Source organism: Triticum aestivum, chromosome 5A (genome assembly GCF_018294505.1).
Source record: "Triticum aestivum cultivar Chinese Spring chromosome 5A, IWGSC CS RefSeq v2.1, whole genome shotgun sequence".
NCBI lineage: Eukaryota > Viridiplantae > Streptophyta > Magnoliopsida > Poales > Poaceae > Triticum > Triticum aestivum.
In genome coordinates this window covers 529,805,961-529,832,438 of record NC_057806.1, presented here as the reverse complement: position 1 = coordinate 529,832,438, position 26,478 = coordinate 529,805,961, and positions in this window count along the sequence as shown.

Genomic DNA, 26,478 nt, shown 5'->3' with positions numbered 1-26,478 from the left:
CACACTTTGATGGCAAGTCTATAAACGAATTTCCGGTGAAGTCTCCTGTGCTAAATTTAGAAGACATTGAATGGAAAAACCTTGTTATGCACTGGTCTCGTTCCCAGGATGAGGTACTGTCTATGAAATCACATGACAATTTGAACTTCTACTTTTTCGCATGTGCCTTATGGATCTTTTTTGCAGGAAATCTGCTCAAAGAAGAATTCTGGTTTCACAAGAATGACAGGATATCGCAAATATGCTGCCCACTACTTCGCTCTTGTTAGTACATGTTGTCCTGTATCACTGTACTTGCATACATACCTGGTTCATTATGGGACAGCAGTATGCATGATAGCTTGCTTATCAATTGTTTGCTCCAAATTATCTAATCTGTATGAATGGTTACATTAGTGTAGAATATATCCAATGCCAATGTTTTTTTAGCTCTGCATTGTTCTTGTAAGTACATGCTGTCCTTTATCAGTGTACTTATAATGACAGGTAGTTGTTCATGTACCATTACTCTGCAGCTTATTTTCCTTTGCCCTCCATTTTCTACACATCAGATCTATATTTACTCTTATCATAAGGTTGGTACTGAAGAATTTAGCTGTGCATTGCTCTTGGTTGTACCTTTTGCCTGTATCGCTGCACTTACATTTATAGCTACTTGGTTATGTAGCATCACTCTTCATCTTATCTTAAATATTCTCCATTTTTTCGTATATTATCGCATCTATATTTACTCTTAACAAAATGTAGAATAAAGGCAATGCTTTTGAAGAAGATTCTGTGGTAAACTTCTTGAATTGCCCCCCCCCCATCATCATGGACAAGGCCTTTATAGAGCCTGTCTTCACCAATAATGTAAGTTTGTTCATCTCAAGCCTTCAAACTTTGTTGTATATATTTGGTTAGGCATGACTGCAACAGCTGTTTATTTTTGGTGTTTGCATCAAATTGCTTGTTTAAAGTTTATTATATGTAGTTCATAAACAAAAGTTCGTCCTTTCTCAATTTAAGTTTTTAGTTATACAACCAAATTCCTTCTTCATACCATGTAAATTAAACTATACAGAGCAAGTGATCTTCTTTTGCACTTCATGTATGCTTCTGTTCTTCATTTGTAATCCAGTGGTGTGGTGAACCTACCCACTACGGCATAATGTCATATTATGCAATGTCTTAACTATGAAAAATGTCATATCATTCTACTATTATTTAAACCGTCTCTTTATTTGCCAATCTAAAATGGTATAAATTGACAGCACACTAACCATTGATACTTATGAGTTCTTGATCTGTAATCCAGTGGTGTCGTGAAGCTGCCAACTCCTTCACAATGTCATTTCCTGCCATGTCTTGACCTAAACAATACCATATTGTGTTAATGCAAATTTAAACTGTGTCACTTTATTCGTCGGTAAGAAATGTGATGAATTGTCAGCATTGATACTTTTATGTGCAAAACATGTCATCTGTCTGCTTGTTTATCTTTCAGAGTGAGGAAGATATAAGTGTTGAACAAGCGCAGTCTCATCATCTTGCTCAGCTGCTTGCGCTGCAGCTCCCCAGCAGGGCTAACCTTTCTTAAACCCTATTGAAGTGTTGTCGGTTTTGTATATTATTTTGTCGGCGTGTTTATTTGCACTGGTGGCGATCTTTGATGCCCAGTGTATGTAATCTGTTGTCTGCTTGTGCTTTATTATCATAGTGGAGAACTTTGATGCCCAGTGGATGTAATATGCCGTAATTTCTTTATTGTATAGTATAGGGTTTTTTCTTATTCACGATGTTGCAGTTATTTTACTGTATATATATCCTGTCTTCGCAGTAAACCAGCCAAACCGTAAAATTATGATACATAATCGGGCCGTCATGCAATCACGATGTAGGTTGGGCCTGAAACGTGCCGATCAGCTCACGGGCCAGCAGCAGCCCGAAATGAACCCCGGCCCATGATTGTGCGAATCAAATCACGGGCTTTTAACAGGCCGAAAAATTGTCTCGGTCCTTGTTTGGCCCAATCAGATATCGGCTGCGAGCAGGCTGGATGCAAACCGGGTCGTAGTTAGGCCCAACTATATGACGGGCTTTTAACAGGCTGAAATTAATATAGGGCCGAAATGTTAAACGGGCCCTTAACAGGCCAAAACTAATATCATGCCGAATTACTAAGTGGGCCTTTAGCAAGTGGGCCCAAAAGCATAGTGTCCAGTTGACGGGCCGAATCTGATATGGGCCATAATTAGGCCCAAAACCTCTTAAAGGGTCGGACCTGATCTGGGCCATAATTTGGCCCAGAACGTGGTAGGCTTTTAACGGGTCGGATCTCATATGGGAAACTATTAGGCCCAGATCGTGGCAGGCCATTAATAGACCGTATCAAATATGGGCCGGCATTTGGCCCAAAACATGGCAGCCAGTTAACGGGCCGGCCTACAGGGTCCTCAAAATCTTGTGGGCCTTGATGTCTACTACACAAGCTTCTTCTTGTAGACGTTGTTGGGCCTCCAAGTGCAGAGGTTTGTAGGACAGTAGCAAATTTCCCTCAAGTGGATGACCTAAGGTTTATCAATTCGTAGGAGACGTAGGATGAAGATGGTCTCTCTCAAGCAACCCTGCAACCAAATAACAAAGAGTCTCTTGTGTCCCCAACACACCCAATACAATGGTAAATTGTATAGGTGCACTAATTTGGTGAAGAGATGGTGATACAAGTGGTATATGGATAGTAGATAAAGGTATTTGTAATCTGAAATTATAAAAACAGCAAGGTAACTAATGATAAAAGTGAGCGTAAACGGTATTGCAATGATAGGAAATAAGGCCTAGGGTTCATACTTTCGCTAGTGTAAGTTCCCTCAACAATGATATCATAATTGGATCACATTACTATCCCTCAACATGCAACAAAAAGTCACTCCAAAGTGACTAATAGCGGAGAACGAATGAAGAGATTATGGTAGGGTACGAAACCACCTCAAAGTTATTCTTTCCAATCAATCCGTTGGGCTATTCCTATAAGTGTCACAAACAGCCCTAGAGTTCGTACTAGAATAACACCTTAAGACACAAATCAACCAAAACCCTAATGTCACCTAGATACTCCAATGTCGCCTCAAGTATCCGTGGGTATGATTATACGATATGCATCACACAATCTCAGATTCATCTATTCAACCAACACAAAGGACCTCAAAGAGTGCCCCAAAGTTCTACCGGAGAATCACGACGAAAATGTGTGCCAACCCCTATGCATAGGTTCATGGGCGGAACCCACAAGTTGATCACCAAAACATACATCAAGTGTATCACGTGATATCCCATTGTCACCACAAATATCCACGGCAAGACATACATCAAGTGTTCTCAAATCTTTAAAGACTCAATCCGATAAGATAACTCCAAAGGGGAAACTCAATTCATTACAAGAGAGTAGAGGGGGGAAGAAACATCATAGGATCCAAATATAATGGCAAAGCTCGCGATACATCAAGATCGTACCATCTCAAGATCACGAGAGAGAGAGAGAGATCAAACACATAGCTACTGGTACATACCCTCAGCCCCGTGGGAGAACTACTCCATCCTCGTCATGGAGAGCACCGGGATGATGAAGTGGCCACCGGAGAAGGATTCCCCCCTCCGGCAGGGTGCCGGAACGGGTCTAGATTGGTTTTCGGTGGCTACGGAGGCTTTTGGCGGCGGAACTCCCGATCTAATTTCTGTTCTGGAAGTTTTAGGGAATATGGAGTTATATAGGCAGAAGAAGCACGTCAGGGGAGCCACGGGGGCCCCATGAGGCAGGGGGCGCACCCTAGGGAGGGCGCGCCCCCCACCCTCGTGGGCAGCTCCCGTATCTTCTGACGTGTGGTCCAAGTCCATCAGGTGTGTTTCCTTCCAAAAATAACTTCTCCAGTTTATTTCGTTCCGTTTTGACTCCGTCTTATATTCCTTTTCTTCAAAACACTGAAATATGCATAAAACAGCAAATCTGGGCTGGGCCTCCGGTTAATAGGTTAGTCCCAAAAGTAATATAAAAGTGGATAATAAAGCCCAATATTGCCCAAAACAGTAGATAATATAGCATGGAGCAATCAAAAATTATAGATACGTTGGAGACGTATCAGGCCTACAGCTGGGCCGGCCCATTAATGTCGGTGAAATCTCGTGGGCCTTTAGCTGGGCCGGCCCATTATGATCCGCAAGAATTTTGTGGGCCTTTACCTGGGCCGGCCTATTATGGCACACAAAAATCTTGTGGGTTGTCGGTGTCAAAACCGGCGGATCTCAGGTAGGGGGTCCCCAACTGTGCGTCTAGGCCGGATGGTAACATGAGGAAAGGGACACGAAGTTTTACCCAGGTTCGGGCCCTCTCGATGGAGGTAAAACCCTATGTCCTGCTCGATTAATATTGATGATATGGGTAGTACAAGAGTAGATCTACCACGAGATCAGAGAGGCTAAACCCTAGAAGCTAGCCTATGGTATGATTGTTGTTGTCTATGTTGTCCTACGGACTAAAACCCTCCGGTTTATATAGACACCGGAGAGGGTTAGGGTTACACAAAGTCGGTTACAATGGTAGGAGATCTACATATCTGTATCGCCAAGCTTGCCTTCCACGCCAAGGAAAGTCCCTTCCGGACATGGGACGAAGTCTTCAATCTTGTATCTTCATAGTCCAGGAGTCCGGCTGAAGGTATAGTCCGGCCCTTTGGACACCCCCTAATCTAGGACTCCCTCAGTAGCCCCTGAACCAGGCTTCAATGACGACGAGTCCGGCGCGCAGATTGTCTTCGGCATTGCAAGGCGGGTTCCTCCTCCAAGTACTTCATAGAAGACTTTGAACACAAAGATAGTGTCCGGCTCTGCAAAATAAGTTTCCACATATTGCCATAAAGAGAATAATATTTACACAAATCTAATCTACTAACGTATTCCGTAGTGTGACACACCACGGCCAAGCCTTTATCCGAGTCGTTTCATTATCCCACCTCAGCGCGTCATGTGAGGCGGTTTCCTTGGCACGTCTTGTTAAAGCAGAGATCGTGTCCCCTTATTTCAGGATTCTCATCAATACGGGTGTGGGTAACCCAACCGCTTCTAGGACTCCTAGATTATAGGCAAGTCCAAACGGACACGGAGAGGACGCTTGATATTCACCCTCTTTATAAAGGGACAAGGCTTTTATTTTTCCCTCCCGTGCTCAATCGAATCCTTCCCCCGCCTCGAGCTCAAACGCCCAAAGTTCAGGTCAGGTGTTCCGAACCTTCAGTCATGTCCGGATCTAGCCTTCAAGGCTGATGGGTGCCTTCCTCCGTCATGGAAGAAGACATCAAAAAGTTGAGGGAGGCCAGATATCCGACCGTCGAGATTTTGCATCGGCTGCCTCCCCGGGGGCAGGCCGTCCCCTCCCCCGAACCCAACGAGAGCGTCGTGTTCGTCTCCCACTTCCTCCGAGGTCTAGGCCTTGCTCTGGATCCTTTCATCAGGGGCTTGATGTTTTATTACGGGCTAGATTTCCATGATCTAGCTCCGGACTCCTTTCTTCATATCACGACATTTATTGTTGTGTGCGAGGCCTTCCTCCGAGTTACCCCTCACTTTGGCCTATGGCTCAAGACCTTTGAAGTAAAGCCGAAGATGATTGAGGGGCAACATGCGGCGTGTGGAGGTGCCTCAATACGCAAGATGACGGGAGCTTCATGGCCCAAAGGTTCCATTCCAGAGGTGTCTGAATTGTGGCAACAGGAGTGGTTCTATATCACGGCTCCTAGAAGTGCCAAGTGGGCGGCCGCCCCCATTTTCCGCTCGGGCCCTCCACCACAACTGATGTCATGGATTAGCAGAGGACTGAGCTAGGGTCCAGCCAAGGACGTGCCTATACTGCAAAGCCGCATTCGAGATCTCTTTAATGGAGATTTCAGTTTGGTTGCGGTAATACAAGTTATGCTGGTCCGTCAAGTCCAGCCTTGCAAACGCCGGCCCCTTCGCTTGTGGGAGTTCAATCCCGAGGGACCGCGTGTCATTCAAAATTTCCTCAGCCTGACGCACGAGGAGATGTACAAGTCATTCTTCGGAACTCAGGTGGAGTGTCCAGAAATCACCGAGGACGTGGGCCTGAGTAGTAACCGCGCCGCCGAACAGGTAAGGCATCTTCCGGCCGAACATACTATCTCTCCTTTGTTACAAAGTTATTTCTGAGAGTTCGCTTTTTGACTGGGACTGGCTAACAAAGGCGAATTTGATTCGATGTTCGGCCCCCCTCCTTGAGGGTTTGGAAAATCCGGTATTGGAAAAGATGCTCCAGACCGCACCTTGCCCGAAACCCTTGAAAGAAGATACTGTGGAGGATAATACGGGCGGATGCGGGCCCCCAACGCTACCCATTCTAACCGAGGGAGCGAGCGTCTCCATGAAGGAAGACGACCAGAAGAGGAAAAGGACTGCGCCCTGGGATTCGGAAGCCGAAGCTTCCAAACGGGAGAAGAAGTCTCCCACGGAGGGTCCTACCTTGGGGGGTGCTGTTGCCGCACAAAGTCCGCGGGGGGATCAATTCTCCCGTGGGTCGTAAGTGACCCGAAATACTTTAATAGTACAGATATGCCATCTTTTTCCTCTGAGAAAATAACCACCGCATATATTTTTGCAGTTCGGGCCTTAGCCCCTCTCAAATGAGCTCGTCTTTGGGGGATCTTCTTCCAGAGATGATGGAGAGCGAAACGCCTCCTCCAGACTCCTCCACTCCGGAAGCGGGCGACCCTGAAGTGTCGTTGTGGAGGGCCTCTCCAAGTCTGGTGAGGCCAGAAGATAATCCCATTGACCCCCGAAGCTCCCAGTGTCCGGCTCCCGAAGAGAGCAGACAAAAGAGTCCGGCACCGTCTAGTGTGCGATCGGATGGTCTGAGGGAGTTGGTGGGGCGAGCGGCCATCTCGTATGAACACCGTGTGCTGATGAATACGGTGATGGAGAGAATCTCGTCCGTCGAAAGCGGATTGCATGAAGCTTTTATGAGTCTACTGACAGGCTTTGAGGTACGTAAAAGAATGTATGATAGTCCTGCACATGCTAGGTGTGCCTTGTGTAGATAGTAGCCCCTGAGACTCTGGTTGTCGTCGGAAACGACGACGAACATAGGATCATATTCCCAGGTAGTAACCATACTGCCTCTATGTGTAGGTGATGGAAGCTCCGGTGGCTAGCCAGTTTGCCCATTTAGAATGGCAGTTGGATGCGGCAGACGCCGACATCGAGCTTGTTAACAAAAGGCTTGACGAGGCACAGGGTAAGTGTCATTATCTGGTAAACGCCACATAGGAAGAGCAGCATGATGCCAGTATCTTTAATATGTTGTGACTGCAGATGGAGCTGCCACTGTTGAGGCCTTGCGGGTAGAACTTGCCTGAGCCAAGGAACAAGCGAGGTTGGGTAATGCGGCTGCTTTGAAGGCGGCCGAAGAGTTGCAAGCCGAGAAGGCCGCGTATGGCGAGAGCCAAGACAAGATGGCCAAGATGGCCATAGAATTAAAAGCCGCCGCCGACCGTTGCCGGGTTCTTGAAAAGGAAAACCAGGCGAAGGCATCAGACCTTGAGAAGGTTGCTGCAACGAGAAAAGACCTCCGCTTTGCTATGAGGGCGAAGAAGGAGGAGCTGCGGGAAGCCGGGGATATTGTGGCTGGGAAATCCTTTATGTTGCGGAGGAAGTTCGGAGATCCACGGTATGCCCCTCTAGATCGGCTGTGGAGTTCGGAGGATGTGTATATGGATTTGGCGGCTAGCGCTGTCGATGCGGCCAAGTATTTCCAGGGTCAGACGGACCATGAAGTAGACCAGCTGTTTTGGAGACAATTCCATTCTCCCGAGCGTCTGCTTTCATTGACTGGCCAATTAGCCGAATGGGCCGAACTAAATAGGTTGTCCGGACTCTCCATGAGGTTTGTTGTGGATCAGCTATGGCCGGAAAGGTCAAAACCAAACAGCTATTTCAGCTTGGTGCAGCAGTTTCTTGACGTGGTGCCGTGCATTAATGCGATGAAGAGGTCGGCGTGCATAGAGGGCGCCCGGATGGCCTTTGCCCGTGTTAAAGCATACTGGGCGGAGATGGATGCTACCACTGTTGCAGCGCGGGATTCGGCCATAGGTCAAAGGGCTGCTGAGCACTACTTTGAAGAAGTTCTTGAGGGTGCTCGTCTGATAGAGACCCAGTGCTCAAAAAATATTATGTTTGAATGATATGTAATCTCATTGTAAGCGAAATGCTTTTATAAATTTTCATAAGGCTATTTTTATACTTTTGCCTGAAAGTAATATGATGCCTTCTGGGCGGCCGTTTATGTATACATGTGTATAACCTGAAAGATTGCAGTCGTCGGCTTCAACCCCCACGCATATAATGTGGAGGTGCTCGCAAAAACACGCGTTCACACTTAACCCAACGTCTTGGTCCTATTAAGGAGGTGATAGCGGAGCGAGGGAGGCAACCGGACTATAATGCTTTAGCACTTTCACTTAGCCATAGGAGTTTGACAGTGGGTCTACTAGATAGCCCCTGGTGGCTCCGCACTCTCCCAATCTCAGGGTGCGTACATGCCTGGCCGGAAAGCGCCCCTTCGTTAAGGTGGAGGAATTCTAACATTCCCACAGGTCATCGAGTGGTTGACCAGTCTCACGCTATATCATGACAGTTAGTTTTCAGCTTTCTCTACTGAGGTGCTCGTCCGGATGAACCAGGGCACAATCGCATTAGTTCTCCTGGTTCTACCTTAGCCGGTAAAGCGGAACGTAAGGCACCAAAACACAGGAACCGGGCAAACCCAACATTTGACCAAAGACAATGATTCGGAGCTGATGCATATAGGGCCAAACTCGCGACGCCGGACACTCCCTAAGGTATTCGGTCTTTGTGGTATAAACCGGGCCTAAATAATGGCCTTTGTAAGAAGCCCCTTGTGTCCAGGTACGTGCATTGTTCTGGCGTGGCCACATGCCAAGACGTCAGCATCCTTCTCAACGGTGGATATGTATCAACAAGAGACAGTAAAAAAGGTTTACGCAGGGTCTTAATCTAAAAAGAATCCTTGGAGCGGGTCCCTGCTGCACGTCTGCGCCTGTGTCTCCATTGTGCCGTATCCTGGACGGGTGTAGCACGATGATCGTCTTTAAAAGAGAGGAATTTAGGTGAAAAAGTTGTCATGCAAAAAGATAGTTTTTTAAAGAAACCATGTATAATTCAAGATGAGAAGAAATTGCCACTTGTCTGCGCGTGTTGAGCCCCTTGTATTGACAAATAGGGGTGTGACCATTTATGCGGTATAAGTAGCGGCGCTGGACTTGATTAGTTGTGTCTGAGGTCTTGACGACCTATTGGATGCTTTCGCTGGTCCGGGTGCCTTTAGTGTGCGGCTGCCAAGGCGGCCTCACTCTCTTCGGCGCGCAGAGATCGCTTGATATTTCCGTGCACTGTAATGATGCCACGTGGACCGGGCATCTTGAGTGTGAGGGAGGCATAGTGTGGTATTGCATTAAAGCGAGCGAAAGCTTCGCGTCCGAGCAGTGCTTGATAGCCACTTTGAAACGGAGTGATGTGGAAAGTTAAATGCTCGCGACGGAAGTTATCGGGGGAGCCGAATATAACTTGTAGTAGGAGGGAGCCCGTACAACGAGCCCCTGGGCCTGGCGTTACTCCTTTAAAGGTAGTATTGCTATGGCGAATTTGTGTTGGGTCTAACCCCATCCCGCGGATTGTGTCCTGATATATTAGGTTTAGGCTACTGCCGCCATCCATCAAGACTCGTGTGAAGTGATATCCGCCAATTACTGGGTCTAATACCAGGGCAGCCCATCCTGCGTGTCAGATACTTGCTGAGTAATCACGATGGTCGAAAGTGATCGGTTGAGACGACCAGTGGTAGGACTTCGCGGTGACAGGCACTTGGGTATATTTTTCTGGGAGTGCCGCGTTGTTTTTCCCCTTGATCACGTGTAACACGTTTACTGTTTTGACTTCTGGTGGAAATTTCTTTTGTTCCCCCGTGTCTTGCTTGGGGGCTCGTCCTCGTCTTCACTTGGTGTATCCTCCCCCCTGTGTACGGCGTTGAGTTTGCCGGACTGCTTGAAGACCCAACATTCTCTATGGGTATGATTAGCAGGTTTACCAGGGGTACTATGGATCTGACATACTTGGTCCAGAATTTTGTTAAGGCTGGACAGTTCATCCCTGGTGCCTTTAAGGGGCGGCTTTTGACCTGGCCGAGAGCTTTTGAATCCGGCATTTACTACCGTGCCCTTCGTGCTGTCTTCTTTATTCCGGCGTTTGTTATTACTGTTGCGCCGTGATTTCCCGTTTCCATCTCTAACTTCAGATATACTGGGGTCGCTGGTGCTGCATCTGGCTAGCCAGCTGTCCTCACCCGCACAAAAGCGGGTAATGAGGTTTGTTAATGCGGCCATCGTTCTCGGTTTATTTTGGCCGAGGTGTCTGGCGAGCCATTCGTCACGGACGCTATGCTTGAAAGCTACCAAGGCTTCGGTGTCCGGACAGTCGACAATCTGGTTCTTTTTAGTAAGAAACATGTTCCAAAGCTTTCGGGCTGACTCTCCGGGCTGTTGAGTTATATGACTCAAATCGTCCGCATCCGGAGGTCGGACATAAGTCCCTTGAAAATTTGCCCGAAAGGCGTCTTCGAGCTCTTCCCAACTTCCAATGGAGCTTTCGGGGAGGCCTTTGAGCCAGTGACAAGCTGGCCCTTTGAGCTTGAGGGGTAAGTACTTGATGGCATGGAGATCATCTCCTCGAGCCATATGGATATGAAGGATGTAGTCCTCAATCCAGACCCCAGGGTTTGTTGTTCCATCGTATGCCTCTATGTTGACAGGCTTGAATCCCTCTGGAAATTCATGGTCCAGCACCTCATCGGTGAAACATAGGGGGTGTGCGGCACCCCTGTAGCTGGGTGTACCGCGTTGTTCGGATGTTTGTTGTGTTGCATTGTATGTTGGGGCATGCTTGCGTTGTCCATAGATGGATCTTGTTGCGCCATCCTTTGGGTGCGAGCCCTCGCATGGGTCGCGTGTTGTATTATGAGCGGCGTTGTATGCCGCTCTGTGTTGGTAGAGGGGTCGTCTATCCGACCAGGTGGCTGCTTTGATATTTGGTTGTGGGGGGTCTGAGGCCTCCTCATCGAATTCGGGTAGCAGCTTCCGCTTTGGGTAGCTCTTGGAGGGGCGATTGTCGCCTTACCTTGCTGCAGTGTTGAGTATTTTACTCCATCTTATTTGGAGTGTGTCTTGCGCAGCCTTGAGCCTTTGCTTCTGCTTTTTAAGACTCCTCGCGGTGGCAACAAGCCTTTTACGGGCATTCTGCTGCTCCGGGTGCCTGTCCGGCGTTATGCCGTCCGGACTAATATCCTTGATAGAATTTGTTTGTTCGGTTTGATTATCCGGATTGCTGTTGTCCGGCAACGGTTCACCCTGCTCCAGCGCTGGGTCTGTGTGATCGCTATTTCTGTCGAGGCGGGATTTGGGGAGGCACTTGCGTCGCCACTTTGACTGCTTTTCGAGGGAACAAGCTTTCGGTGCGTCCTTCCGCTCCTCGTCGTCGTCTTTTGGTGCGTCCTTCCGCTCCTCGTCGTCGTCTTTTGGTGCATCCACCATGTATACGTCATATGACAAGGTGGCATTCCAGGGCCCAATAGGCGCTGGTTCTTTGTCGTCTCCTTCATCGGCGTCCATACCGTCGATGTCTTCGGAGTCGAAGTCGAGCATGTCGGTTAAATCGTCGACAGTGGCTACAAAGTGGGTGGTGGGTGGGCTTTGAATTTCTTCATCGTCTGTATCCCAATCTTGCTGACCGTAGTCCGGCCAAGGCTCTCCTGATAAAGAGAGAGACTTTAGTGATTTCATAATATTGCCGAAGGGCGAGTGCTGAAAGATGTCCGCGATAGTAAACTCCATGATGGGCGCCCAATTGGATTCGATCGGCAGAGGCGCGAATGGTTTGAAGTCCGGAGAGGAGTCCGGCTCCTTGGAGTCACGAGTATCGCGGAGTGCAGGGCTGGTGTTCGGCTCGATCGCCGTTGGGATCGCAGCCCCCGAGGCGGCGTCCAACTACCCATCCTCGATCGACGCAGTTGGCTCTGAATTAAGGGTCGAAGCTGATGCAGGTGCGGCCTCCAGGGCATTGTTCGGCGGTAGAGCTAGATCATGCTCATCGGGACAGTGCGGCGCGCTCGGCAGTGGCTCGAATCCGTCGAAGATCAAATCCCTGCGGATGTCAGCCGTGTAGTTTAAACTTCCAAATCTGACCTGACGGCCAGGGGCATAGCTTTCGATCTGCTTTAGATGGCCAAGTGAATTGGCCCACAGTGCAAAGCCGCCGAAGACGAAGATCTGTCCGGGGAGGAAGGTCTCACCCTGGACTGCATCGTTATTGGTGATCGTAGGAGCCATCAAGCCTGACGGTGATGACACAGAGGAACTCTGAATGAAAGCACCAATGTCGGTGTCAAAACCGGCGGATCTCGGGTAGGGGGTCCCGAACTGTGCGTCTAGGCCGGATGGTAACAGGAGGCAAGGAACACGAAGTTTTACTCAGGTTCGGGCCCTCTCGATGGAGGTAAAACCCTACGTCTTGCTCGATTAATATTGATGATATGGGTAGTACAAGAGTAGATCTACCACGAGATCAGAGAGGCTAAACCCTAGAAGCTAGCCTATGGTATGATTGTTGTTGTCTATGTTGTCCTAAGGACTAAAACCCTCCGGTTTATATAGACACCAGAGAGGGTTAGGGTTACACAAAGTCGGTTACAATGGTAGGAGATCTACATATCCGTATCGCCAAGCTTGCCTTCCACGCCAAGGAAAGTCCCTTCCGGACACGGGACGAAGTCTTCAATCTTGTATCTTCATAGTCCAGGAGTCCGGCTGAAGGTATAGTCTGGCCCTTCGGACACCCCCTAATCTAGGACTCCCTCATGGGCCTTTACCTGGGCCGGCCCATTATGGCCCGCGAAATCTTGTGGGCCTTTAGCTGGGCCAGCCCATTATGGTCCACAAAATCTTGTGGGCGTTTAGCTGGGCCGGCCCATTATGGTCCGCAAAATCTTGTGGGCCTTTAGTTGGGCCGGCCCATTTAAACTTGTTGGGTCGTGCCACGTGTCGACGTATCATAGGCGCCTTCTGTCCAGTGAGTGGATGACATCTGTCCCGACGATGAGCCAACACGTGTTTCCTCTAGCCAATGATGATTTTACACGTGGAAAATCCCCATTGGTCAGGGCTGTTAACGGGTTATCGGATCCAAAACCCGACCCGATAGCTTAACGGCGTTCCGTTATGGTGGATGCCACGTGTCGGTCACCCTTGACGAAAGCACTTCTGTGACGCGCGATTTATCGTCATGGAAGTGGACACTTCCGTGATGATAATTTTGGTAATGTCATGGAACACTTCTACGACATCACAGGTATGACTATCTTGATTCTGTCATAAATTTGTCATGGATGTACATGCATGACAAAAAAAAGTGACCTACTGTGACAAACATGTATCATCACGGAAGTGTATTTTTTTGTAGTGCAATACAATACCCAAACATTACATGAACGGCATAATGTACTCTTACTCGTGGCTTCAGGAGCGGCCACTTAGGTAGTCAATTATGTGGGGAGTTGCAGCGTGAGTGCATGAGTTTCTTCCACTGCTCGTGGCGCCAAGGGATCGTATCAACCTAACCACACATGTATCAGGTCCAGCCGGCCGCAGATGCCAAGGTAGGGCAGGTGAGGCGTACCGTGTGCTGAAGTGAAGATCTTGATGGACTGGCCATGGCGAACAGAGAACGATGATGATGAGCGGACAGTTGTCGAACATAGTCAGGTAGGAAAAGGAAGGCGACACCGCGTGGCGGTGGTTGCGCGATAGAGGCGGTTGTCTTCTATCAATGACCAACTGGTCCCAGAAGTCTCCACACTCCACCTCCTCCTCGATATTTACCAGCAGGCGACGAGCATGGATCGTCGGGACTCAAAATTTGTCGTCTCCAGCATGGTAAGGGCGAAACCTGATTACCTAAGATTGATGTGCTGTGGACAGAAGCTTAAAGGGAAGAATAAATCTGATGAAGATGGAAACTTAAAGGGTAGAATCACTCCATTTGTTATGTACTCGTGCAATTACGCGGGGAAGATGGATAGGATCTTGGAAATCAATGGGCGGGGGAGTTAACTAGGAGATGGGTGGGGGAGTTAATTGGGGAGGATTGGGTCGTGTCAGCTACTCGTCTCCGTCATGCTGGGGGGAGCGGCAGAAAACGATGAGGTGGCACCGTGATGACGTGGATATCCTGCATGTTGAGATAAATCCTATAGTGGGGATGAATCTCTTAGGTATATAGGATATGATCAGCATGCTATAAAATTTCATGATGCAAGGATACGCACACGCTTCTTAGAATGGAGTTGACATATTTTTGCTGGACTGGAGCGGACTAGTTCTTTGGCCACTGGAATCTGCTTATTATCAGTAGGAGTTGGGTTTCTTTGTGATGGAGTAGTATCTATAAAAACTGGAGTTGGTTTATTATGTCCTGGCATTTGGATCTTTTGCAAAGACCTGGTTTGTAACCCTTCAGATTCTAACATAGTCGTCTTCCCCTTGCATGCCTTGTATAGAAGAATGGTGCTTCAGTTATAAAACATGCTACAGCAGAGAGATGTAATAGGTACTGAAGAATAGAAAGGCATGACATATTGATATGTATTCCCTCCGTCCAGAAAAAAATGGATGGGTCTAGGCGTATTTCAGTTCTAGATACATCCTTTTTTATCCATTTCGGCAACATGTAATCCGGACGGAGGGAGTATGGTGTAAGAGCTAGGGATACGGCAGAACAACACAGTAAAAAAACACTAGTTGAATGTAAAACTATATGCTAGCGGAATACGTACAGAAAAAACTAAGGCAGCATACACGTGCATGATTGGGAAACTAAGATGGCATTGCAACAAAGCACTAGAACAACACTTCAATGTAAAAAAACATGGTATGGTAGACAGATGAAGTACGTACTGATGAATAACAATGCATAAGATATTCAGAAGCATGATGTCCAAGTTAAGCAGATGGCATTGCGATAGAGTAGAATGACAGTACTTGAATTTGAAAACATGTTATCATGAATGGAATAGGTACTGAAAAACAGGAAGGCATGACATATTTACATGCATGATCAGCATGCTAAGCACATGGCATTGCAACAGAGTAGATACACTCCAGGACATTATATGCATGTTGTACCCATATCACGGGCCAAGTTAGAGCAAGGACCTTGTGGGGTGAAGAGGATTCAACATCTTTCTGCAAGTCTTCTGAAGAACTGCCTTTACATGTTCCATCATATTGGGTATCATTGACATCAAGTTTATTGGCCTTTACATTGCTCCGTGAGGTTCTTGTGGATATATCAGTGTGTGCAATTATATCTAACATGCATGGAAGACAACTAGTAGTTAGATTTATGTAATGAGTGCCTGTAGGAGATGACATAAATAGTAGGACTGGGGTTAACTAGCAACAGCAGGTCTCAAAAACTAAAGGGAGAACACAGATGAAAGCTACAGAATATGTATCGTTTGTACTCGAGATTAACTAGATGGCACACAAAAGTATTAAAGAACAACATAGGTAATACTAGAAGTGGTATAATACTATAATCACCAGCCTGTGGGATAGCATTGGCTGATGGATGATAACTATGGAACAGCGTTACCTAAAGAACAAGTATCTTAGCTGAACTATGGAACAGTGTTAACTCATGAACAAGACCCGTAAGAGATCAGCATGAATATACAGTGAAATGTGATAATCTATTTTCCATGCTTAGATGAACAACAAAGCCATAACTGTTGCACACAAGTAAGATGAGGGTACAACCTATCTGGCCGCCATCCATTGGAGTGAGCATCATGTGCTGACTTGTCGATGGCCCTGCAGTTGTTGTGGCTGTCCATGTCGGGCACGCGTATTCGATGCAGGGAACTGTTGAGTGGGGACTATAGCTCCCTTCTAGTGTATGCTTCCCTTGTTGGAGTAGCTGCGGTGAGTCGGAAGACGGTGTGGCTGAAGATGCAGATAACGCATAATGTTTAGAATGACACATCTCTTTGATCTAAAGAAATACACTAAGAGATCAACAGCAAGGTACGAGAGTGGTCACACGTCTATTGACTGAGACTAAATTGGGCTCACACAGTTTTATTTTATTCTGGTACTGTCCGATCTACGCCAGATGGCTTGATGGCCGTCTTGTGCCTCCCGGCTGACACTGTTAGGAATCTTCCATGAAGAGCCAGCGACCAACGGAAGAGCAGCTTGCCTCCGCCGTCCAGGGCCCCGGCCAAAACCCAGCTCCCCGCCCCACCGCACTGCCATGGTTGCGCCGCCCCGGGCCAATCCATAAAGACTCCCCGTCATCCAGATCCGGCGACGGCAGTACCTTGAACCCACGCAACTCTAAGATAGCCGTCTAAGCGCTGCTACCGCGGTGAACTTGCGGCCCCGCACCCTTATGTTAGACACCAGCCAACCGGCAGCCTAGGAGCTCCACCGCCTCGAGGGGTGCTGCTTCCCATTGGGAATCGATTGGCCCGGAATAAAAATTCAGACAACTGACGCCTAAATAAAGTGATTTGAGATGAGGGTGCGACCTATCTGGCGGCATGGTGAAGTAGGCAGGTCCAGCTGCCGAGTCGGTGAGGCCGGCGCGGTTGCGGTGGCCACCGGCGGTAGGGAAACAGCGATGTCATGACGGTCGACGGCTACGGGGAAGCAGCGCCGGGACTCTGGACGGATCAGAAGTTGGAGCCGCTCCGGTGCCGTGAACAACGGCGGGGGTGAATCGGCTCCGGTACGGTTCCCGCGGCCGTCGTCGAGGCAGCTCCAGCAGCACGGAGTAAGAGTCACACGGCCAAGTGCATGACGGCAAATGGACAGCGCCTTCGACATTAGGGAGGAGGGCGGCTGTGAAATTGGTGCGGTGGGGGCGCCATGGAGGAGGGGCTGAGGTTTCGCGGCTCGGGAGAAGGGAGCTTCCGGGGAGAAGGTGATTTGGCGCCCACGAGGTATGAATGGGGGGGGATTGGGAGGGGAGTGGAACCATGTTTTACGGACGCATTTGTCTGAAATGTGAGGGGAGTTACAGTTCTACCCCTGCCTTTAGGCTTCTCGGCTTGGGTCTGTGTACCGAGGGTCGGGAATAGTAGAGTAACTTTGCTTCTCCCCAGATAGTGGGCGGGAGCGATTTCGGGCAATGAGGGCGTGTTTTGAAATATAGTGGGCGCGAGCGATTTCGGGCGAGGAGAGCGTGTTTTGAAAAAGTGGGCGCGAGCTATTTCGGGCGAGGAGAGCGTGTTTTGCTGACCATGGTTTATGAATTATTCGGCACATGTCATTTCGGCCGAGGAGATGGTGCGCTTGGATGAAGTTACGAACCTACCCTCGATGCACAACGGGCCAATTAATGCGTCTCCCACAGGACGGTAATTTCGCGTCTCCCATTTATTTGCTCGGGCGAATTCCACAGAGAAGAGGATGTTTAACGGTTCGTTCAAAATTTGGGAGAACGAGGATCCACGTCTACCTTACCAAGTCGATTAGAATCAAATTTAGAAATATTAGCTTGCCACTTCTTTTTTAGATGGAGAGATGATGCTCAGGAGTAATGTGTTTTTACATGCTCATTGCTAGCGATTTACTATATGACAAATAGTTGACCCACTAAAAAATGGGAATCAAACCCAAAATGAAATATCTCGATTCAATGAAATAGCTCGTTCACCAGGTCAAAATAGTGAACTAAATCCAAAATTGAACACCTCAATCGAATAGCATGTTGTACAGTATTATAGTACTCCATAAACATGTTGAAAGTCAAATTAATGAACTTGTTTGATATACGCATATATCCGTTCATGTGTGGATTGCAGACAACATGTTCTCCAATTTAAATATTTGAATGCAAGTTTATATCGAAGCATGGTTTATATCAATCTTTGATGCATAAAACGCGACCTCCCCCTCTCCCGGACTCCTGCTCTCTCTCTCTCTCTCCGCAATCTTCAATTCTGTCGCACGCATCCAACACACAAACCTTGTTGGTCCTCTCTCTTTCTCTCCATCTCTCTCCCTCTTTGTGTGTGTGCGTGGGGGGGGGGTCTTTCTAGTTCGCATGCATATATACTCCATCTATAGGTCTCTCCCGCACACTATGTATGATTCTCTAGTCCAACCTAGATATCTTGGGTGCACTCATCGTACGCAGACAAATTCCTTGGCTCGTTACCCGTAACTCTCTCACGCACCACTCTGTCGTCTCGGAGCTCTTCCCCCCTCTCTCAAACTCTCCATCTATCAGGGTCACACATACACATGCATATCTCACTCGCACTCGATAGGCCCATCTAAAACTCTATCTCTCTCCCTCGTTCTCTCTCCATCTCACACGCACACACACACAATCTCATGCCTAGCTAGCCAAGTATGATGGTCTCTCACTCAATTGTAGGCACACTCAGTCCCCCCTATATGTATATGACTATCTAATCTTAGTATCCATCACAAACATGTGCATGGTCTATCTCGATTTCTCTCGGGGCATCTTTCTATCGCGCACGCACCTCCCTCGATCTCCCACCCATATAGTCCCCTCGCGATCTCGAGGGGGTCTCTCTATCACAAACACGCCCTCTCTCCCTCCCCATGTGTCCATGTTCTCCATGTGTCCCTCTCGACCTTTGTTCCTTGTTGGCCAGACCTCTATTGGACATGTGCTATAGGGGTGTCTCTCTCCGTTGCAAACAATCACACATAGCTATCTTCATGTATCTCCTCGCCTCGATTTTCTATCTCGGAGATGCATGCGTGATATGTTCGCCTAAGAAACGAAAACACACACACTCTCTCTCTAATTTATTTTTTGTTGTCACTTTCTCTTTCACACACATACTCTTTTTGCACACTTACTCATTCTCCTTCACACGCACTTGATCCCTCTCGACTTAGGCACTCTCATCGATCCATAGCATATTGATTTATTGAAAAGTCAAACATCACAAAGTTTGACCATGCACGTGGAGAAAAACAATTACATATGGAACGACAAACATATACCATTAGATTCACCATGAGATGTAGTTTCGTATGATGTATATTTGGTATTGAAGATATAAATAACGTTTGTGTAAACCTGATCAAAGTTTCCAAAGTTTGACTTCTAAAAAAATTACATGCACTGCATTATCGAGCGGATGGAATATCTCTTTCCCCCTCTCAGCTATCTGACGCACCACTCAGCCTTATCGGGGCTCCCCAATCTCTCTCAAACTTTATATCTCCCTGGTTCACACATACACATGTCTCGCTCACGCTATACATATAGACCCATCCAACACTCCCCACCCTTGTTCTCTCTCTATGTGACACGCACCCCCCTAATAAGTACCATAATCCCTCACTCCATCATAGGCGCAAGCACTCCACCCCCCTAAGTATGATTATCTCTCACTAGCCATTAGGAACACACGTATTGTCTCCTTCCATCCATACGTCTATCTCGATATCTCTCATGGTATCTTATATCGCACACACACCTTGTCACTCGATCTCCCACCCATGTAGTCCCATCATGATCTCTAGGGGATCTCTCTATGACAAACATACACTCTCTCCTCCCCATGTCTGCATTTTATCCGTATGTCTCTCTCGACCTCTCTCCCTTGTTTGTCAGACCCCTCTTGGCCACGTGCTAGGGGTCTTGCTCTCTCGGTTGCAAACAACCACGCACTATCTCCTCACCTTGCTTCCGTTGTCGAAGATGCATGTGTGATATGTTTGCATAAGACACACACATTTTTTCTCGACTTTTATCGAGTGTTGTCCATGTCTCTTTCACACACGCACACACACTTTTTTCACTCACTCTTTCTATTTCACTCTCTCTTTCTATAGTTAGGGACTCTCTCACGTCCATAAGCATATGGATGTTTTGAAAAGTCAAACCTTAGAAAAGTTTGACCAGGTATATGTGGAGAAAAACATTTACATCTGGAAAGATCATTAGATTCATCACAACATGTACTTACTTCATATTATCATTTATCTTTGGTATTGTAGATATAAGTAATTTCTTTATAAACTTGGTCAAAGTTTCAAAAGTTTGATTTTAAAAAAATGTTGGAACTACATTATCGAACGGAGGGATTAGCTCTTTCTCTCTCTCTCTGCTATCTCTCACGGGCCTCCCCTCTCACACGAACACTCTATACCGATGGATTATATGCTCACTGTGTCAGCGTATAGCTCCATATATTGTTTAGTTGACCGGTCAACCAGTCCACATGCTGCTTTGTCAGCTCGTGTTCTGTATCTTCGTGTGCTGGCCCATGTGGCAGTGGGTGAAAATAAGTAAACTAGAGGCCCATCTGACACGCGGTGAAGTAAACAAAGTTGAAACCACTCGGGGTAGCACCATGCACGCTAGTAAATTGAGGGCGCATTGAGGGCACACTTCTTCCGTGTGGAGGACGCACTCACGCACAATTCACCACTGCGCGGTGGCATGCACAGAAGGACGCACTCACGCACACCCAGCACACGTGTACACCAGTGTCACCGCCGGTTGAGATGGACGGCGAGGCAGCCAACAAGCGGAGGCGGATCGAGCCAAAACTGCATCCGGCGAGCCTGGACTTCATCAGCAGCCTCCCCGACGACATGCTGCTCGTCATCATCGGCCTCCTCCCCACCAAATCTGCCGTGTGGACCGCCCTGCTCTCTCGGCGGTGGCGCCCCCTCTGGCGCCGTGTCCCCCTCAACCTCACCGTCGACAACTACCTCTGCGATGGGGATTGCAAACGCATGGCCGCAGTCTCCAAGATCCTTTCATCGCACACTGGGCCAGCCAGACGCCTTGACATCCGCATGGTCAGTACCAACTACAAGGTCCAACCCAAGTTCGACGAGTGGTTCTTATCCCCCGCCCTAGATCAGCTCGAGGAGCTCAGCTTTGAAGCTGGACGATGTCGCTCTCTGCCGCTGTCCGCACTCCGCCTCGCGCCAACGCTGTGCCGCGCCAGCTTCAGCTCCTGCTATCTTCCCCAGATTAATGCCGCGCCCGCCCTTCTTCTCCCTCAACTCAAGCAGCTCGACCTCTTCGATGTTGTCATCTCGAAGAAGGCTATGGAGCACCTACTCCACAGTTGTACTGCGCTCGAGTACTGTCGTGGAATCGTCACGGTAGATGGCCTTAGTGTCAGGACTTAGTCGCGAGGCCAACGCATCTATGTGGTAGCTTGAGAGGGGTTGAGCGGGATGAGAGACGCGATGTTTTACCCAGGTTCGGCCCCTCACGGTGGAGATAAAAGCCTACATCCTGCTTCATTGATATTGATGATGATGATCACGGTTACAAGAGTGCTCTAACTTGAGAGCTATTGTCTAAACCTAACTTGTCCGACTTGTGAAACTTGTCAATCTTGTCCCTTTTGGGGAGCCCTGCCCCTCCTTATATATGTTGAAGGGGCGGTTTACATGTGGAGTCCTATTAGGATTAGGACTAGTCTATCTCTAATACAAACCGGATACAAGTCCAGGTCTTAGCTCCTTGTAAGATAATGTTCCTCATGCCTTTCCTCTTAAACCGGCCCACCGTTAAACGTGAACCGGCCTTCTAGGCTTTGAGCCTTGTCATCCGTCAATCCCGCACGCCGGATCACCAGTGAGTCCTAATGACCAGGTGGGTTGCTTGTAAACCGCTAGGTCAGGGCGGGTTGCCAGTAACTCGCCAAGTGTCAGCGGGGTCTTCAGATAAACCGCCAAGTCCGACCGGGTTAACTTCCGGCCGGTTTACACCGCAGGGTATATCCCCGACATTAGCCCCCAAGTTTAGCTTGGATTTATTCATGGTAAACTTATGCTGCAAAATAAACACAAGAACAAATTTGACGGGTTATGCTCCGGGTTAAGAATTTTTGTAAACCGGTACCTGATCATCCTTAAGTCCTTGTTATTTCCTCCTTCTGGGAAATCCGGGTCAACAGACCAGCTTTGTAATCAATTTGCCAACATTGGCTTGTCACCGAGAAATATTGTGAAGAATAACTCCTTTGACTCAGCTCCGCCGGTTTAAGAAATATGGGTCTGTAGCCCCCAAGTCTTAAGAGGAGAACATAGTGATAACTTAAGATTTGCTCCAATAAGTGTTTCAACCTTGAAGAAATCCGGTTTGTTCATCTCAATGATATAAACTGAATACTCCATATATGTAGCCCCCAAGTGCCGGGTTGTCATGCTTGCAGCAACTTGGGACTTGTAATTGCTTATAAAAACTTCAATCGGTGTAGCCCCCAAGGGTCGGGTCATTATGCAATAATTAGCAGGGACTTTATAAATATAATCATGTAGACTTGAGCAGTGATGTGTAGCCCCCAAGGGCCAGCTTAGTAAAATAATACTGAACCGGGACTTGATATATACTTCAATGAAAATAACGCCTTATAATGTAGCTTCCATCGTAGGGCTTGAACCCACGTCCACAAGGTTAAGAGTTTTGTGCTTTACCAACTGAGCAATGAATCCTACAATATTATGGACGAAAACTTGTGTACCTTGAATTTTTGACTGGAGCAATTGGTAGCCCCCAAGGGCCGGCTCATTACAATATGATGAGTCGGGTCTTCAATAAGACTAGTAAAAATGACTTTGCATTAGCCCCCAAGTGTCATGGTGCATGCTTGCAGCGACATGAGACTTGCATGTAATCTCAATTTGAATAATCTAGCCCCCAAGTGCCGGGTCGTGAGCCTGCAGCGACTCGGGACTATTCCTTCCATTGTAGAATAAATCATATCCTTTGATAAAATAATAACCGTTGCGCTAAAGCGACTTTGAAAACTCAATAATACCGGTTATTAATAACCATAAAAATCTAGCCATGTTGGCTATTCAAGATAATATAATCCGGTATGAAAACCTTATTCATTCAATATCATAATGAAAATCCAGCCAAGTTTAGCTATTTGAATAATATAACCCAATGATTTATAAGCGCATAATTCTGACGGCGCAATCCAAATATATATATATATATATATATATATATATATATATATATATATATATATATACTGGCGACTTATAGTCCAAAACCAGGCCGGTTTAACAAACACCGGATAATTTCTCATCATACTGGCAACTTATAGTCAAAAGCCAGGCCGGTTTTAACAAACCTGTTTCTGCATACAACAAGTTTAAAGTGTCCTGGCGGTTTACCGCCGGACGGGTCATAATGCCCAACATATAACCTGGTTTTATAACCAAGGCCGCACTTAAGAATATTCAAATATGAAATAGATCATACCTGTGGCATCGAATCACATTGTTGGTTTTACCAACTTTTTGTAGTAAAGGTGATAACCCCAATCTTGAGTATTGATAACTCCTTCCATATTGTGCCGGTTTATGATAAAACCGTGCCGGGTTGTGATAAACACCGTGTTACTCCATAAGAGGATGTTAACAACAAGGATCAAACCGGGCAAATAGTCTCCGGATTGACGTGAACTGTGTTCCGTCAATTGATTGGTTGAAAACTTTGTCGGTTTTAAAAACACAATAAAAAGCAAAGAAAACTTCAAAGAAAAGTATAAATCAAGTGCAATGACAAAACGTTGCAAAAAAGGTTTATTTGAGCTGATTAGATGGTGTTACCATGGCCGAACACGACCAAGCTCCCGTTAGGTGTAACTATGGTTCTAGTCATCCAGGTCCCCAAATGAAACCGTGGCATTTATGCCGATCAAGTGGCATGGTCATGGTTCGGGTTCGACCAAGCCCCCAAGTGATTCTGTGGCCTTAGGCCGATCAAGAGGCATGAGTGGTTCAGACATGACCAAGTCCCCAAGTGATCTGGTGGCTCTCGCCTATCAAGAGGTATGGTATTGGTTCGGACACGACCAATCCTCCAAGTGATATAACACAATGCTTTTAAAAAGCAAACTCAAGGGGTAAACCGGAGGCCGCTTTAGAACAACTCCGTGTAACCACACATGATGTAAAAGACCAGAGACCCTGCTTTATGAAGCAGAAGCCCCCATATGATCAATAATATGTCAGGCTAGTAAGGCGGGATACCCATGTTTAAACCGCGCATCATGGCAGCAGGTCCTCTTTGGCAATTTTTAACTTTTTGCAAGAGATAAATTCTTCTTGAACCGGATGTTAAACCGGATATTGAGAGCTTCAAAGCTTTGTGATTTAATTTGTCCTACATTGAAGAACTTGCAAGACAAAGTAATGGCTCCTCTTTTTTAAAAGAAAGCAATATATAATATAAAAATATACCGGATGGATTTCACCTGATGCGTCAGGTCAGAGATTATCACCGCAGAGTTGATGATCACCGGGTGAAGCTGAAATTACCCGCAGGTGAGTCGGCCGCGGGAGCTAAGCAGATGAGCCGGCCCGGTGTTGTAAACCGGTGCGGACGAGCAAATTGTCCTCCATGTTGTAGACCGGCGCAGACGGGAGAAATCGGTACCGGTGTTGCAAACCGGCACGGACAGACGAATTAATGTAGACCGAGTCCGCAGAGGCGGCAGCTTTGTGCACGTCCATTAAATAGCAATCAAACGCGATCTCGGCAAGTCGATGTAAACCGGGCCGCAAGGGCGACGACTTGTGCGCATCCATTCATCAGGTAATATGTCACGGACTATCACCGGGTGGAGCATTATCAGCCCGTGCTCCATACCGTGGTATAGACCACATTTGTAGTGAATAATTATCCTGTATACAAAAATATACAGATCAAAGTAATTGTTCTTTGACAAAAACAATATGCACTAATAAATAAACTTAGATGGATGTCACCTAATTTTTTTTGTCAGATGAACGTGGATACTGGGATCAAAACATATCAAATATCTGATGTCTCCATGTGACCTTCTCCTGATCAAAACATGGTGCAACGAGGTGGCATCAGCCACAGAGGGGACGGATCGTCGGCGGGGGTAACTCGAAGGAACGTAGTGAGGTAAACCGACAATGACTTCAACACGGCACTTGGCGGTTCAGAGGCCGGTTTGACGCAGCCCGACGGGGCCGGCGCAAAGTGAATCAGAGGCGGGTGCATGGGCGGAATGGCTACTGGTATCGAGGAACAGCAAAGCGACGCGAGGTCTGCATGGGGGCAGCTCAGAGATCGAGTCTGACTTCTTTCTTCTCTTATTCCGATGGAATTGTTCCCTTTCCTTTTTGTTGACTCTGGTATTTGACCATTGACCACTTGCGTATTAGCAATACTTAGCACCATGTTGATTTGATGGATTATCATCATCCATTGGTGTGGACTGTAGATGCGAAAAATCATGCGGCGGCTGCTCCTTTTCCTATCAGATCTCTCTCTTTCTTTATTTCTTTCTTTTTTTACGCTAAGCAGTCCGGCTTAGATCAGCTTGTTATGTATAACAACCTTGGCAACCAGTAATATGTCTCGGTGGACGTGGCATCCGATGGTAAAAACAAAGGCCGGACTAACTCTGTACTAGTGCCTCCATACGTCATAGTGGATAGCGGCATAGTAGTTGATGATTTGTTTTTGGTCTCCCTGAGAAGGAATCAATGACCGGTCACATCTGCAATTACGGCCAAAGAATCAAACAGCTGCCTTAGACTTTGACGCCACCCCACGTGTTCCGGTTTGGAATAGAAGTAGCAGCAGCGCCCGCGCATAGGACGACGCGTACATACTCATCTCGGATTCGACGACTTGGATAGATGGCTCGGCCTCTGACCCGGATACGAGTAGCGGCTTTTTGGGTCGAATCTGCAGCGAAAACTTCCATTATCTTGACGACTTGCGGCAGCGTACATATGCATAACCCGAACTCTCGCCTCAATATTGTTCGCGCTGCTCAAACTGGCTTTCTTCATGTGGAAACTTACGAACTTCTCAAACCCTAAAAAGATCCCTTCAAGAACTCAACACCATCGTGCGCAGGCCCCACGGTGGGCGCCAACTGTCGTGGAATTGTCACGGCAGATGTCCTTAGTGTCAGGACTTAGTCGCGAGGCCAACGCATCTATGTGGTAGCTTGAGAGGGGTTGAGCGGGACGAGAGACGTGATGTTTTACCCAGGTTTGGCCCCTCACGGTGGAGGTAAAAGCCTACATCCTGCTTCATTGATATTGATGATGATGATCACGGTTACAAGAGTGCTCTAACTTGAGAGCTATTGTCTAAACCTAATTTGTCCGACTTGTGAAACTTGTCAATCTTGTCCCTTTTGGGGAGCCCTGCCCCTCCTTATATATGTTGAAGGGGCGGTTTACATGTGGAGTCCTATTAGGATTAGGACTAGTCTATCTCTAATACAAATCGGATACAAGTCCAGGTCTTAGCTCCTTGTAAGATAATGTTCCTCATGCCTTTCCT